Here is a 17,110-nt window from a genome sequence, read left to right as displayed (position 1 = left end):
GGTCTTTTAAATGGGAAGAGAATCTCAAGTTTGCTTCTTAGAAAATAAACTCTAAACACAGTATGGAGGGTGGAATAGAAGAAAAGAGGCTCTGTGAGCCAAGCAATGTGCTGTGCACTTAGTAGAATATTCTCTTTTATTCCTTACAATAATTTTAAGATAGGTACTAGGCTACCCATTTTACAGCTGTGAAAACTAAAGCTCAGAAAGTATAAATAGCCTACCTAAAATCACTCTTGCCATTGATTGGGCATATTATGAGATTCTAACCATTAGAAGAGAAATCTGCTATGTGACTTACGGGAAAGGAACATGCAAGGAGAAACCTCCTATTTCTGTCCCATGACATTACTTTCTGAATATAACCCCTGAAACTGCAGCAGTCATCTTGAGACAATTACAGGAGCCAACCTAAGAGAATGAGACAAAAGTGTGAGGATGACAGAGCAAAATGTTGGAAAGAACCTGAGACCTTGATGATGCTGTTGAGCTGCTGAATTAACCAACCCTCAAACTTCAGATTTATATTTCAGCCACTTTGAAATATATGTTCTGTTACTTGTGGCCCAAAACATAATATCCTAATACAACCTAAGACACTAACAATGGATGATTAGAAAACAATTAGTGCTTGAGCTAAAAGCAGCAATGCAAACAGTGAATGCCAAGGAGTCAGGATAGGAGAGTCCACATATTAGGGACTCTATAATGGATCATGTCTAAGGAGACTAATAAGATCCTTTCTGGGGGAGTCTGAAAAAGATAACATTTTCTCTCATCTCCTCAAGAACCTTTCTCCATCAGTTAACCCATCTCTCTTTTGGATCTTCAGTGTTAACCCATCTCTCTTCTGGATCTTCAATGTTTTCTTACGGTGTCACTCGGGAACCATGGTTATAAGTATTTTCTTTTGTCTTATATGTATATTAATATTGCTGCTGTGGCACAGGGATGCACCTTCTTAAATACCATTTAAGTTTTTCACATTAAAGGGGCACCTGGGTGGCTCAGTAGGGTTAAGTGTCAGGCTCTTGATTTTGGCTCAGGCCATGATCTCAGGGCAGTGAGATCAAGCCCTGCATCAGGCTCTGCACTCAGCAGGGAGTCTCCTGGAGATCCTCTCTCTCTCCCTCTCCCCTCCCCACCCGACTCACCTGTGTGCGTGCATGCACATGCACTCTCTCTCTCTCTCACAAAAATAAAACAAAAAATAAAAAATAAATTTCTTGGGCGCCTGGGTGGCTCAGTCGTTAAGCGTCTGCCTTCGGCTCAGGTCATGATCCCGGGGTCCTGGGATCGAGTCCCGCGTCGGGCTCCCTGCTCCTTGGGAGCCTGCTTCTCCCTCTGCCTCTCTCTCTCTCTTCCATGAATGGATAAATAAAATCTTTAAAAAAAAATAAAAAATAAAAAATAAATAAATTTCTTATATTAAAAGCTAACAATACCTTTATCAAATTCAGACTTTCTTATATATACCACTCTAAATAGCTTTTCTCTTTCATAATCTTCTACTAAAATAGCTGTCTTCAGTTCCTATCCTTCAAGTCACTCTTCAACCCATGGCAATTTACACCTGCAATACCTCAACAGGACATTGTCTCTTATAAATGTTACAAAATAGTAATAAAATAGGTTATCGATTGCTAAGTAACAAGCTGCCCCCCCCCCCAGACATGGTCATTTAAAACAGCAGCCACCATTCAGTAACTTTCATGATGCTGTGGGTTCACTAGGCTTGAATGGATACTTTTTTTCTGCATGGCATTGGCTGGAGCTGTGGTCATCTGGAGGCTTGACTGGACTAGAACCTCCACGAAGGCTCATTCACATTGCTCGCATGTGGGGTTGACTCTTGGTTGGGAGCTCAGCTGGAAGTGAGTCCTTCTTCTCATGGCTCCTCCATATGTGGGCTTCCCACAGCATGAAAGCTGAGTTTTAAGAGGAAATGTTCTAAGTTTGTGAAAGTAGAAGCTGTCCAGTCTCAGAAATTAAACAATCCAACTTCTGCCACATTTTATTGGTCAGTACAAGCCCAATAGGGCTTCAAGAGGAGGGATCCAAGAGGAGGGAAATCAATTTTATTTCTTGATGAGAGGAATAGCAAAGAATCTGCAGCTATCTTTAATATACTGCTGTATTTAATGGTTTTCCTTATTGCTAAATCCAATGAAAACAATACATTCCTTATTTTATGTGACGTCTCAATTCTTAAAATATTCTATTCTTTCAACTTCCATGACAACACACTCTTCTGGTTTTCTTGATACTTCTAGAGTTATTCTCACTTTCTTGTGATGAATCATCCTCATTTCCTCAAACTCAAAATATTACTCTTCCTTAAGATTCCATCCTTGGTCCTCTTCTATTATGACTTCATACATTCTTAGCAGATATTCTAATAAACTCTCAAGACTTTCATTACTATCTACATATTAATCACTCTCAAATCTTTATTCACAGCTCATATTGCTCACTTAAGTTTCAAACCCAAATATCCCATCTTTACTGAACATCTCCTATTTTCATTTAAATATCCTACAAGCATCATAAATTTAAAAAGTGTAAAATTGATCTCATTGTATTTTTTCCCAAAGCTTCTATTTCAATGTTATCTTTCTCTGTGAATAGTACCGTAATTCTCTCAGTTGCATGATACAGAGAATTAGTTATTTTGACTCTTTCCTTTTGCTCAACTACACATCCAGCTGCCAAGGCTAGTTAATATTATCTTCTTAATATCTTTCAAGTGTGTTGTCTACATCTCTTCTCCCGTAGTCTAATACTGAATTCTAAGTCTGACCACTATCCTCTTTTACCTGATATATTTCAGCATTTCTATCTAGTCTTCTCACCCCCAGACTGGCCTCCTCTTTAATTCCTTTTTCACTGAAGCTAGAGTAGTTTTTAATGCCAATATTAGGTCATGTTGTGCTAATTTTGCAGCATATATACTAAAACTGGAACAATACAAAAAAGATTAGCACGCCCCCTGTGGAAGAATAACTTATAAACGTAAAGCATTCTTTATATTTTCTGTGTTGATAGGCATGCAATCTATAAAGATGTAATTTACATGATAATAACAGCACAAATCAGGGGAGAGGAGTCATAGAGGAACAAAGGTTTTTTTGCATTTTTTTTTTTTTAATTTGAGAGAGAGAGAGAATGAGAGATAGAAAGCACGAGAGGGAAGAGGGTCAGAGGGAGAAGCAGACTCCCCGCCGAGCAGGAAGCCCGACGCGGGACTCGATCCCGGGACTCCAGGAGCATGACTTGAGCCAAAGGCAGTCACTTAATCAACTGAGCCACCCAGGCGCCCTTTTTTGCATATTATTACAATTAAATTGATATTAATCTGAACTAGATTGTTATGGGAACAAAGGTGTTAATTGAACCCTCATAGCAACCACTAAGAAAACGACTCAAAAAATTTATAAGAGGGGCGCCTGGGTAGCTCAGTCAGTTAAAGAGCTGACTCTTGGTTTTGGGTCAGGTCATGATCCCATGGGTGGTGAGTTCGAGCCCTGAGTTGGGCTCCATGCTCAGTGGGGGGTCTGCTTGAAGATTCTCTCCCTCTGTCCCTCCCCCTCTAAAAACATAAATAAATCTTTAAAAATATATACTGAGAGAAATAATAAGGATATTAAAATGGTTCACTAGAAAATATCCTTTTAAAACAAAAGTAGTAATGGAAAAAGTATCAAAAAAAAAAAAAAGACATGTAGAAAACAAATAGAAAAATGGCAAATGTAAACATGACCTTATCAGTAATTTCATTATATGGAAAGGGATTGAATTGAAGGGCAGAAATCTGCAGGATAGATTAAAACAAAACAAAGTAAAACAAAAAACTCCAAACCTAACTATATGCTGTCTATAAGAGACACACTTTATAGTCAAAGGTACAAAGAAGTTGAGAGTAAAAGTATGGAAAAAGATATAATAGGTAAACAATAACCAGAAGAGACATAGAATGACTCCTCTAATATCAGACAAAGTAGATCTTAGGACAGAATTTATTACTAGAGACGAAGAAAGACATTTGATAATAATAGAGTTAATTCATCAAGAAGATATAACTATAAACATATATATATACCAAATTCATCAAGCAAAAAGTGTCAAAATTGAAGGGAAAATGGTAAATTCAATGATAATAGTTGGAGATTTCAATATCTCACTTTCCATAATGATAGAACTAGACAAAAAGTCATCAAGCAGATAGAAAACTTGAACAACACTATAATTCAACTAAGAAGGACCTATAGAACCCTCCATTCAACAACTACAGAGTACAATTCTTCTCAAGTACGTGTGAAACATTTACCAGGATAGAACATACGTTAGGTCATAAAACAAGTGTCAATAAATTTCAAAAGACTGAAATCATGTGCAGTATGCTCTCCAACCACAGTGAATGAAATTAGGAATTAATAATGGAAGGAAATGAGACAAATTTACAATTGGAAATTAAACACAATCATAAATAACCACAGGGTCAAAAAAGAAATCACAAAGAAAATTAGAAAATACTTGAGATGAATGAATATGAAAACACAATATACCAAATCTTAGGGATACCATGAAAATAGTGCCTAGAAGGAACTTTATAGTTGTAATTGCCCATATTAAAAAAGAAGAAAAAAATCTCAAATCAATAACCTAACATTCCACCTTAAGGAATGAGAAAAATAAGAGCAAACTAAATGCAAAGCAAGCAGAAGGAGGGAAATAAATGAAAGAGAGAATAGAGAAACAATAGAGAAAAATCAAAAAAATCAAAAGTCACTTCACTGAAAAGATTAATAAAATTGACAAATCTTTAGCTATCCTAATCAAGCAAAAAATGAGAGAAGACTAAAATTACTAAAATCACCAACCAAAAGACATAACTACCAACCTTACAGGGGGAAAAAAACGATTATAAAGTGTTGTGGACTGAATATGTCCCTTAAAATTCATATACTGAAATCCTAATACCCAATGCGATGGTGTTTAAAAATGGAGCCTTGGGGTTAGGCTAGGTTAAATCATGAGGGTGTGGCTCTTATAATGAGATTAGTGAAGTTAGAAGAAGAGAAAGATTCTCCTCTCTTCCCCCTAACCTTCTTCCCCACCCCACCCCCATCCCAGGTGCATACACTAAGAGACCAAGTGAGAACAATGAGAAAGTGGCTCTCTGTAAACCAGAAAGACGGCTCTCCCCAGGAGCCAAATTAGCTGGCACTTTGATTTGGACTTCCCAACCTCTAGAACTATGAAAAATAAATTTCTATTGTTTAAGCCACTCAGTCTACAGCATTTTATTATGGCAGCCTGAGCTAACTAAAACAGATTTTGATAAGTACTGCTATAACAAATACCTAAACCTGTGAAGTGCCTTTGGAACTAGATAATGGATAGAGGCTAAAGAGTTTGGAGGTGCATGCCAGACATATGGATATTAACAGAGATTCTGGTAAGGGCTCAGAAAGAAGAGGAGCGCTGAAGAGAGAGCTCCATCTCCTTAAAAAAGACCTAAAGAATCATGAATAGAATATTGGTAGGAATACGGACATTAAAGGCCATTGGTGAGGTCTCAGATGGAAATGAGGCACATGTCATAGGAAACTGGAGGAAAAGAGGTCCTTGTTATAAAATGGCAAAGAACTTGGCTGAATTGTTTGTATTCTAGTGTTTTGTGGAAAGTAGAATTTGTGAGTTATGAAATCAGATATTTAGTTTAAAAGATTTTTTATATATTTTATTTTTCTTCAAAATAAAATTTTGATATACAATGTTATGTTAGTGTCAGGTGTACAGCATAGTGATTTGACAAGTCCATATGTTACGCAGTGCTCTCCACCAATGTAGCTACCCTCTGTCAGCATAAAACGCAATTACAATATTATTGACTATAGTCCCTATGCGGTGCCTTTCACCCTCATGACTTATTCATTCCATAAGTGGGAGCCTGTACTCCCACTCCCCTTCATTCATTTTGCCAATCACCCACCCCTCTCCCCTCTGGCAACCATCAGTTTGTTTTCTGTATTTATGGCTGCATTTCTGCTTTTTGTTTGTTTGTTTATTCATTTGTTTTGCTTTTTACTGAAGTCATATGGTATTTGTCTTTCTCTGACTTATTTCAGTTAGCATAATAACCTCTAGATCCAGCCATTTTGTTGCAAATGGCAAGATCTCATTCTTTTTTATGGCTGAATAATATTCCATTGTTTATGGATACCATTTTTCTTTATCCATTCATCTATCGATGGACACCTGGGTTGCTTCCATATTTTGGCTATTGTAAAGAATGCTGCAATAAACATAGGGGTGCATATATCTTTTTGAATTGGTGTTTACATTTTCTTTGGGTAAATACCTAGTGTGGAGTTACTGGATCAAATGGTGTTTCCATTTTTTAATTTTTGAGGAATCTTCATACTGTTTTCCACAGTGGCTGTAGCAGTTTGCATTCCCACCAACAGTGCAAGAGTGTCCCTTTTCCCCACGTCCTTGCCAATACTTGTTATTTCTTGTCTTTTTGGTTTTAGGCATTCTGACAGGTGTCAAGTGGTGATATCTCATCGTGGTTTTGATTTGCATTTCCCTGTTGGCCGTCTGATGTTCTCTGGAAAAAATGTCTATTCATGTCCTCTGCCCATTTTAAATGGAATATTTGGGATTTTTTTGGTGTTGTGTTATATATGTTCTTTATACATTTTGGATAATAACCCTTTATCAGATATATCATTTACAAATATCTTTATTCGGTAGGTAGCCTTTTTGTTTTGTTGATGGTTTTCTTTGCCATATAAAAGCTTTTTATTTTGGTGTAGTCTCAATAGTTAATTTTTGTTTTGCTTTCTCTTGCCTGAGGAGACATCTAGAAGAATGTTGCTGAGGTCAATGTCAAAGAAATTACTGCCCATGTTTCCTTCTAAGATTTTTATAGTTTCATGTCTCACATGTAGGTCTTTGATCCATTTTGAGTTTATTTTTGTGTATGGTGTGAGGAAGTGGTCCGGTTTCATTTTTGTACATGTAGGTCTCAAGTTTTTCCAACACCATTTATGGAAGAGACTGTCTTTTCCCCATGGTATATTCTTACCTCCTTTATCATAGATTAATTGGCTATATAATTGTGGGTTTATTTCTGAGCTCTCTATTCTGTTTCATTGATCTGTGTGTCTGTTTTTGTGCTAGTACCACATTGTTTTGATTACTACAACTTTGTAGTATATCTTGAAGTCTGGGATTAGCTGAAAAGATTTCTAAGCAAAGTTTTGAAGGAGTGTCATGGTTCCTCCTGACTGCTCATACTAAAATACAAGAGAGAAATGAATTGAGGAAGGAATTGTTAAGCAAAAAGGAACCCGAATTTGGAGATTTGAAAAATTCTCCACCTATCCATATTACAAAAAATTAGAACACATGCATTAAAGAGAACACTATGGGTATGGCTGGACTATCTCTTGATAATGGGTTTGTGGGATTATATAAGCAGAAGTACTGCCAGTTTGAACTGAAAAGAATGGAGGTGAGACAAAATGAAGAAAGGCTGTGGGGCTTTATGAAATTAATAGGACTGGATGATAGTGCTATTCAGCTAGAACATGTGCTATTCTTTAACGAAAAGGAAAAATGACCGAAAGGTGATTCAGAGATCATCAGAACCACCGTGTTGGTTTCAACAGACCAGATGGCCTCTGACAAAGGCCTTGGGACTGGAACCATCATGCAGAGCTCTGGGCCAAGGCTACCCTGCCGTGCCTTGGGAGTGAGACTTCTAACTGGCCATCTGTGGGGCACAACCCCAGTACAACAAAGGCCCAGAGGCAAGACCTCTGCTCAATGGTCCTACAGGATGAGCATCAAACCAAAGACAGTCATCTCAAGCCTTAATAGAACTCACCTCTAGGTTTTAGACTTGCTTGGGACCCATTACCCTTTCCTTATTTCCTATTTATCCCTTTTGGAATAGGGATGTCTCTCCTGTGCCTGTCACACCGTTGTATTTTGGAAGCACATAATTTGTCTGGTTTCACAGGTTTGCAGCTGGAGAAGAATTTATCTCAGGATGACTCATACCTCAAGTTTCACTATATCTGATTTAGATATTTAAATGAGACTTTGGACTTTAGAGTTGACGCTGGAGCAAGTTAAGATGTTTAGGTTTGTTGGGATAGATAGAATATATTTTGCATGTGAGAAAAACATGAATTTGAGGGAGCCCAGAGTGGAATATTATGGACTAAATGTTTGTGTTCCCCTCCTCCCAAAATTCCTATGTTGAAGCCCCATCCCCCAGTGTGATAATATGTGGAGATGGGGCCTTTGGAAGGTAATTAGGATTAGATTAAGGTTAGGACTCTGATGAAGGGACTAATGACCATAGAAGAAGAGGAAGAGAGTTAGATCTCTCTCTCTCTCTCTTTCTCTCTCTCAACATGTGCATGCACTGAAGAAAGACCATGTGACAACATAATGGGAAGGTGGCTGTCTCTAAGCCAGGAAGAGAGCTCTTACCAAGATCCAAATCAACCAGCACCGTGGACTTTACAGCTTCCAGAACTGTGAAATAAATTTCTGCTGTTTAAACCACCCAGCATGTAGTATTTTGCTATGGCAGCCTGAGATGACTAAGACATAAGGCATACAGTGAACAATTATAGGCCAACAAAGTAGATAACCTAAATGAAATGGACAAATTCCTAGAAACATAGAAACAAAGTTGACTGATGAAGAAATAGAGAATTTAAAAAGACATGTAGCAAGTAAATAGCTTAAGTTAGTAATCAACAAACTTCCAGCAAAGAAAAGCCCAGGACTTTATGGTCTCACTGGTAAATTCTACCAAACATTTAGAGAAGAATTAATACCATTCTTAATAAACTTTTGCAGATAATAAGAGAGGAAGGAAGACTTCCTAATTTATATTTTGAGGCCAGTATTTCCCTGATATTAAAGCAAGACAAAGACATCACAAGAAAAGAAAACTTCAGATCAATATCCTTACAAATGTAGAATCAAAACTCCTCAACCAAATAGTGGTAAACTAAACTTGGCAAAACATATAAAAAGATTTTGTACCTTACCAAGTGAGATTTATTGTGGGAGTACAAGATTATTTCAACATATGAAAATCAATCATATTATAGAGTAATAAGAATAGAATAAAGGGAAAAAATCTTATGTGATCATCTCAATAGATGCAGAAGAAGCATTTTATAAAATCCAACACCTTTTCATGATAAAACATGCTTAGCAAATTAGGAATGGAATGGAACTTCCTCAATCTGATAAAAGGCATCCACAAAAACTCCACACAGCTAACATCACACTCAAGGATGAAAGAGTGGAAGTTTCCCCAGCAAAGAGCCAGGAGGAAAACAATTACCCTCAAGTCTAACATTACTTTATAATTTTAAAATTTAAAATTATGTGTTGTAGTTAAAAATACCTTTTGCATGGTATAACCCAGTTCTTATTCTTTTTGTTGTTGTTATTAAGATTTTATTTATTATTTATTTGAGAGAGAGAAAGAGAGAGTGAGAGAGAGCATGAACAGGCAGCAGGGAGAGAGAAGCAGACTCCCTGCTGAGCAGGGAGCCCCATGCGGGGCTTGATCCCAGGACCCCGGGATCATGACCTGAGCCAAAGGCAGATACCCAACTAACTGAGCCACCCAGGTGCCCCAATTTTTATTCTTTAAAAAAGTACATATGATGCACAGAAATGAGTTTGGAAGTCTATGCATCAAGATGATGGCAGGGGTAATCTTGGGATGGTGGCAATGCCAGTGACCTTTATACATATTTTGTTTGTTTTTGTTTTTTTATAACAACATCATTGAATATAACTCACATACCATACACTCTACCAATTTAAAGTGTACAGTTCAATGGTTTTTAGTATACTTGTTTAGGCATCACCACTATCCAATTCCAAAACATTTTCATCATTCTGAAAAGAACCTAATACCTATTGAAAGTCACCTCACTTTTCCCTCTCCCAGCCCCTGGTAACCATTAATCTACTTTCTGTTTTTATGGATTTGCTTATCCTGGACATACACCATATAACAGTATCATACAATATGTGGCTTTTGTGTCTGGCTTCTTTTCACCCAGCATAATTTTTTCAAAGTTCATCCATGTTGTAGCATGTAGCAGCACCTTTTTCATGGCTGAATAATATTCTACCATATGGATATACCACATTTTGTGGTATACCATTCATCAATTGATGGGCATTTGAGTTGTTTCTCCATCTTGGCTATTATTAATAATGTGGCTATGAACATTCAAGTGCAAGTTTTTTAAAAGATTTATTTATTTATTTTAGAGAGGGAAAGAGGATGGGGGGAGGGGTAGAGGAAGAAAGAGTCCTAAGCAGAGTCCACACTCAGTGACACAGGGCTTGATCTCACAACCCTGAAATCATGATCTCAGCTGAAACCAAGAGTTGATCACTTAACAACTGTTCTACCCAGGTATCCCACATGTACAAGCTTTTGTACAGATACGTGTTTTCATTTCTCTTCAATATATATTGTGTGTGTTTAAGATTGTAAGACACTGCCAGTTTCCAAAGTATTTGTATTTTACATTCCAATCAGCAATGTATGAAAGTTCTATTAGTTCTATATTCTCACCAACATTTGGTTTGGTTAATTTTTAAAAATGTATACTCTTCTAATGGATGTGTAATAGTATCTCATGGTTTAAATTTGCTTTTCTCTGATGACTAATGATGTCGAGTGCCTGCTTACTGGCTACAAGTGTATCATCTTTTCTAAAGGGTCTTTTCAAGACCTTTGTCCATTTAAAAAATTAAATTATTTTTCTTTTTGATGATGATTTGTAGTTTTTATATATTCTGAATACGAAGTTTTGTAAATATTTTCTACCAGTCTGTGGCTTGCCTTTTCATTTTCCAACTTTGAGTCCGACTCTATGAGACTTCATACATTGGGCAGGCCTTAAATGTTATCATCTGTCCCCAACCTCCACTTCCTGTGAAACCATTAAAAGTGAAATAATCAAGACCACCAGGGGTTGGCACATATGTCCAAGGAAAAGCCATGCCCAGTACTTCCTTACCTCCTAGGAGTTCTATGTTCACTTCACTTTTTAGCTTCTTAGAATCTTTACTTCTTGGCAGCTCAGTGATGTATCTATCTGGAAGGTTTTGTTTCTTTCATTCTTTGGGTTTTACATTTTACATGACAGTATCATTACTTTCAGTGGGAGGATCATAGCTTCCCTGGCAACCAGCACTAGCCATGTGACACAGTTCTGGCCAATCGGATAGAAAAGGAAGTCTACTAGCAATGATCCTTTCCTCTTCCTTCCCCCTTTTCTGCTTTGAATACACATATAAGACCCAGAGGTACTGTGGTGATCTTTAATTCATGAAGTGATTAAAAAAAAACAAAAACAAAACAGATTTGCCAAATGACAAAATGGAAGGAAAATAGGAACCCTAGATAATGACAACATTATGAGCTACGGCACAAAACCTAGGTGGCCCAGCTCTAAACTTCTTAGTTAGAAAAAACAGTTTGTCTAAACTAGAGTTTAGCTGCGCTTTTTGTTACTTGCCATCAAAAGTTAAAGTTATTTTTAGAAATATAACATTATACATTTATTCATCCATCCCATCAATAAACAGGAATTAAACACATACTGAATGCCAGATAGTGCTTATAGCAGAATTTCTCAACAAGCATGATATTACTATTTGACAGCATTATAAACATTTGTTGCAAGGTTTTTATAATATCAAAATAACCGGGAGCTACTAGTATTTAGTGGGTCGGTACTGGGAATATAACATTTCGTAAAGTCCCTGGGGCAGTCCCATGGAGTAAGAGTTGTCTCCTATCGTGTGTAATTTTTGACATCCACCAAGACATATATTTAGGTGAAAGTGGGTTTTTAATGATCTGAACTTAGAACCTAACTCCATTCTACAAATAAATACCAAATATTTCCTGCACATGTTTAATAGACTTCAATTTTCTAGGAATATTTTGTTAGAAATTTACCATAAATTATTCAACATTTAGGACAACCATATCATGAGTAGCAAAGCTGGACATAGTTTCTGAGTCTCTAGTAGAGTACATTTCTGTCAGTCTATATTTCTAGTGGTCTCATTTACAACCATTCTAAATATAGATGCAAACCTTTGCCTATGTTATTATGTCTACTAGTAATACCTAGACATTTGCATATTGCAGTACATACTATTTTATTATAAACAACTTTGCTTTTATTATCCTTTTATATTTACAATTAGGCACTGTGTTGCTTTTTTGAAATTATATACATATGTAGGTTATGTTTATTTAAACATTTATTTAATCTATGTATTTAATGACATATTTATAAGTAGGTCATAAAATATCTATCATAAAAAAGGGAGTTGGGCTTTGATAGAATTAAGTTACTGGTTTCCTTCCTGATTCAATTTTTGAAGGTTATTTGTTTCTAGGAATTTACCCATTTCTTCTAGGTTGTCCAATTTGTTGGCATATCATTTTTTATAATATTCTCTTTTAATCCTTCATATTTCTGTGAGTTATTTTTTCTCCATTTCTGATTTTATTTGAGTCCTCTCTCTCCCTCCCCCCTCTCTTTGATGACTCTGGCTAAAGGTTCATCAATTTTGTTGATCTTTTCAAAGAGCCAGCTCCTAGTTTCATTGATCTGTTCTATCATGTTTTTTAGTTTCTATTTCATTTACCTCTGCCCTCATCTTTACTATTTCATTCCTTCCACTGACTTTGGGCTTTGTTTGTTCTTTTACCAGCTCCTTTGGGCATAAGGCTAGGTTGTTTATTTGAGATTTTTTTTTTGCTTCTTGAGGCAGGCCTGTTTTGTATTAATCTTTTCCTCTTGGAACAGCTTTTGCTGCATCCCAAAGATTTTGAACCATTGTGTTTTCATTTTCATTTGTCTCCATGTATTTTTTTTATTTCCTCTATGACTTCTTGGTTGACTCATTCCTTGTGTAGTAGCATGTTATTTAGCCTCCATGTATTTGTGGTCTTTCCAGATTTTTTCTTGTGATTGATTTCTAGTTTCATACAGTTGTGATCAGAAAAGATGTATGATATGATTTCAATCTTTTTGAATTTGTTGAGATTTGTTTCATGGCCTAACATGTGATCTATTCTGGAGGATGGTCCATGTGCACTTGAAAAGAATGTGTATTCCACTGTTTGGGGATGGAATTTTCTGAATATATCTGTTAGATCCATCTAGTCCAATGTGTCATTCAAAGCCACTGTTTCTGGGAGCCTAGGTGGCTCAGTCAGTTAAGCATCTGACTCTGGATTTTGGCTCAGGTCATGACCTCAGGGTCATGAGATTAAGCCTCGAGTCAAGCTCTGTGCTGAACATGGAGCCTGCTTGAGATTCTGTTTCCCTTTCTGCCCCTCTCCACCCCCAGTTTACACTCTTTCTCTCTCTCTCAAAAAATTAAATTAAATTAAATTAAATTAACTAAAAAAAAAGAGATGAAGTCACTGTTTCCTTGTTGATTTTCTGTCTGAATTGTCTATCCATTGATGTTATGTGGGATGTTAAAATCCCCTACTATTATTATATTACTATTAATTTCTTCCTTTATATCTGTTAATGGTTGCTTTATGTATTTGGGCACTCCCATGTTGGGTGCATAAATACTTATAATTGTTAGGTTGTTATTATATGGTTATATTCCTTTTCTTAAATTTACTTTTATGTTTTTATTTTTAAAATTTTAATTCCAATATAGTTAACATACAGTGTTATGTTGGTTTCAGGTGTATATTATAGTGATTCAACACTTCCATACATCGCCCTGTGCTCATCACCTATTTCACCCATGCCCCCAACCACCTTCCCTCAGGTAACCCTCAGTTTGTTCTCTTATAGTTAAGAGTCTGCTTCTTGCTCTCTCTCTTTCTTTTTTTTCCCTTTGTTCATTTGTTTTGTTTCTTAAAAGCCACAAAAGAGTGAAATCATATGGTATTTATCTTTCTCTGACTTAACGTTGCTTAGCATTATACTCTCAAGCTCCTTCCATGCTGTTGCAAATGGCAAGATTTCATTCTTTTTTATGGCTGAATAATATTCCATTGTGTATACATACCACATCTTTATCCATTCACTTTGGATGGACACCTGGGCTACTTCCATAATTTGGCTATTGTAAATAATGCTGCAATAAACATAGGGGGGCACGTATCCCTTTGAATTAGTGTTTTTGTATTTTGGGGGTAAATACACAATAGTGTGATTACTAGACGGTAGAGTAGTTCTATTTTTTTAAAGATTTATTTACTTATTTTAGAGAGAGAGAGAAAGAGTTGGGAGGGGCAGAGGGAGAGAGAGAAACCCCAGCAGACTCCTCACTGAGCTTGGAGCCAAGTGCTGGGCTCAATCTCAAGACCCTGATATCATGACCTGAGCCAAAGGCAAGAGTCAGACGCTTAACCGATGTGCCACCCAGAGACTCTGGATAGTTCTATTTTTAACTTTTTGAGGAACCTCTGACAATTTTTCACAGTGGCTGCACCAGTTTGCATTCCTACCAATAGTGCAAGAGGATTCCTTTTTTCTCTACATCCTTACCAATACTTGTTGTTTCTTGTGTTTTTTATTTTAGTCATTCTGACAGGTGTTAGGTGATATCTCATTGTGGTTTTGATTTGCATTTCCCTAATGATAAGTGATGTTGAGCATCTTTTCATGTATCTATTGGCCATCTGGATGTCTTCTTTGGAGAAATGTCTGTTCATATATGGTTATATTCCTGAATCAAGAAGAAATAGAAAATTTGAACAGACTGATTACTAGCAATGATATTTTTTTAACAAATATTTATTGAGCATTCATTTCTTTTTTTTAAAGATTTTATTTATTTATTTGCGAGAGAGAGAATGAGAGACAGAGAGCATGAGAGGGAAGAGGGTCAGAGGGAGAAGCAGACCCCCCCACTGAGCAGGGAGCCCGATGTGGGACTCGATCCCGGGGCTCCAGGATCATGACCTGATCTGAAGGCAGTCACTTAACCAACTGAGCCACCCAGGCGCCCACTAGCAATGATATTTAATCAGTAATCAAAAAAACCCAAACAAACATAAGCCCAAGCCCAGATGGCTGCATAGGTGAATTCTACCAGACATTTAAAGAAGAGTTAAAACATTTTCTTCTCAAACTCTTTGAAAAAATAGAAGGAAAGATTCCAAATTCATTCTACAAGACCAGCATTACTGATACTAAAACCAGATAAAAACACTAAAAGAAGCGCTTTCTCTGGCAAGTGAAACAACAGCAAAATTAAACTACTGGGACTACACCAAAGTAAAAAGCTTTTGCATAGCAAAGGAAACCATCAGCAGAATGAAAAAGGAACCTACTCAATAGAAGAAGATATTTGCAAATGATATATCCAATAAGGGGCTAATATCCAAAATATATAAAGAACTTATGCAACTTAATACCAAAAAAAACAAATAATCCAATTTAAAAATGGGCAGAGGACAGGAATAGACATTTTTTCAAAAAAGACATACAGATAGCTAATTAAAAATGGAAATACCATATGATCCAGTAGCTCCACCACTCGGTATTTACCCAAAGAAAATGAAACCACCAATTCAAAAAGGTATATGCATACCTGATATATTCATTGTAGCATTATTTATAATAGCCAAGATATAGAAGCAACCCAGGTGTTCATCAGTAGATGAATGGATAAAGAATATGTATTATATATTATATATATGATGGAATAACGTTCAGCCATAAACAAGGATGAGATCATGCCATTTGAGAGAACATGAATGGATCTAGAGAATATAATGCTAAGTGAAAGACAAATATTATATGATTTCAATTATATGTGGAATTTAAGAAAAAAAACAAAGAAAAAAGACAAACAAAATTACACTCAAATATAGAGAACAGATTAGTGTTTGCTAGAGAAGAGGTGGGGGGCTAGGTGAAATAGGTGGAGGGAATAAAGAGTACACTTAGAGTGATAAGCACTAAGTAATGTGTACAATTATTGAATCATTGTATTGTAGTCCTAAGAGAAAGAATTACTGGTTTTAATAATCCCGTATGTTTAAGAAATTGTTAAATGGTATTTAACATTTTTTACTAGGATGACAAGAAAATGTCTGAAGACAAAGAAAACTCCTGGTTGTTTGGAAAACTTGACCCTCGCCAAGGATTGTCTGCCAGTAGAGCTTGAGATCTATTTATTTATTTATTTATTTTAGAGGAGGGGGAGGGGCATAAGGAGAGGGAGGGAGAATCTCAAGCAGACTCCCCGTTGAACACAGAGCCCAACATGGGGCTCAACTCGGGGCACTCAGGGCTCAATCTCATGACCTTGAGATCATGACCTGAGCTGAAATCAAGAGTCAGATGCTTAACCAACTGAGCCACCCAGATGTTCCTCCCAGTAGATTTTAAGTATATGGGTTTATGCCCTATGGCCATTTGACTCAGATCACTTAGAAGTTCCTGCCCCTCTACCAACTGGCCCCATTCCTGGTGTCTCCTGGGGAGGGTTGTGAAACAATCTTTCCAAGAGTTTGGATTTATTTCTACTGAAGTGTGACATCTTTCCTTTGAAGGGAAGAACACAAGTAAGGAGGACTTCCTGACTTACAGATAGCAAAAGATTGACAGAAATATGACTTGTCTAAGATCATACAAAACTGAGCAAGCATTAACAGCCAAAACGCAAATCCAAATTTTCTGACTCCTGAGGCCAAATAAGTTTTAATCCACTCATGTATGTTTTATATGTTGGGAAAAAAGGGAGGGGAGATGAGAATATCTGCATGTGGTCAGAAAGATCTCTCTCCTTCTTTGAGCTTAATAGCTTTAAAAAAAAAAAGTGGCTTACACTTTCCACTGAATCTTATTTTTCAAGTAATTTCACATGCATAATTTCCTTTGAGCTTCACAACAATCCCATTATCCCACTTTATAAGTGAGGAGAAGGAAGGAAGGAAAATTTCAAAGGTCACAAAAATATTGATTGACAAGGTAAGGACTCAGCTCCCTGAAGTTCTAGCCAAATTTCTTTAATATAGCAAAGTATTTATGAAGAGAGT

The 17,110-nt window shown here is 36.6% G+C and overlaps 1 non-coding gene across 1 annotated transcript; it reads left to right on the top strand.

Annotated features, from left to right (window-relative positions):
- Positions 1 to 2,928: 2,928 nt before the first annotated feature.
- On the top strand, positions 2,929 to 3,032 carry LOC113921148. The gene has a single exon (XR_003519549.1). It is a non-coding gene; the product is annotated as a U6 spliceosomal RNA (small nuclear RNA).
- Positions 3,033 to 17,110: the final 14,078 nt, after the last annotated feature.

This window comes from Zalophus californianus, chromosome 3, assembly GCF_009762305.2.
Source record: "Zalophus californianus isolate mZalCal1 chromosome 3, mZalCal1.pri.v2, whole genome shotgun sequence".
NCBI lineage: Eukaryota > Metazoa > Chordata > Mammalia > Carnivora > Otariidae > Zalophus > Zalophus californianus.
The sequence above is the reverse complement of the archived record's forward strand: the minus strand, read 5'-3'. Positions and strand labels throughout refer to the sequence as shown.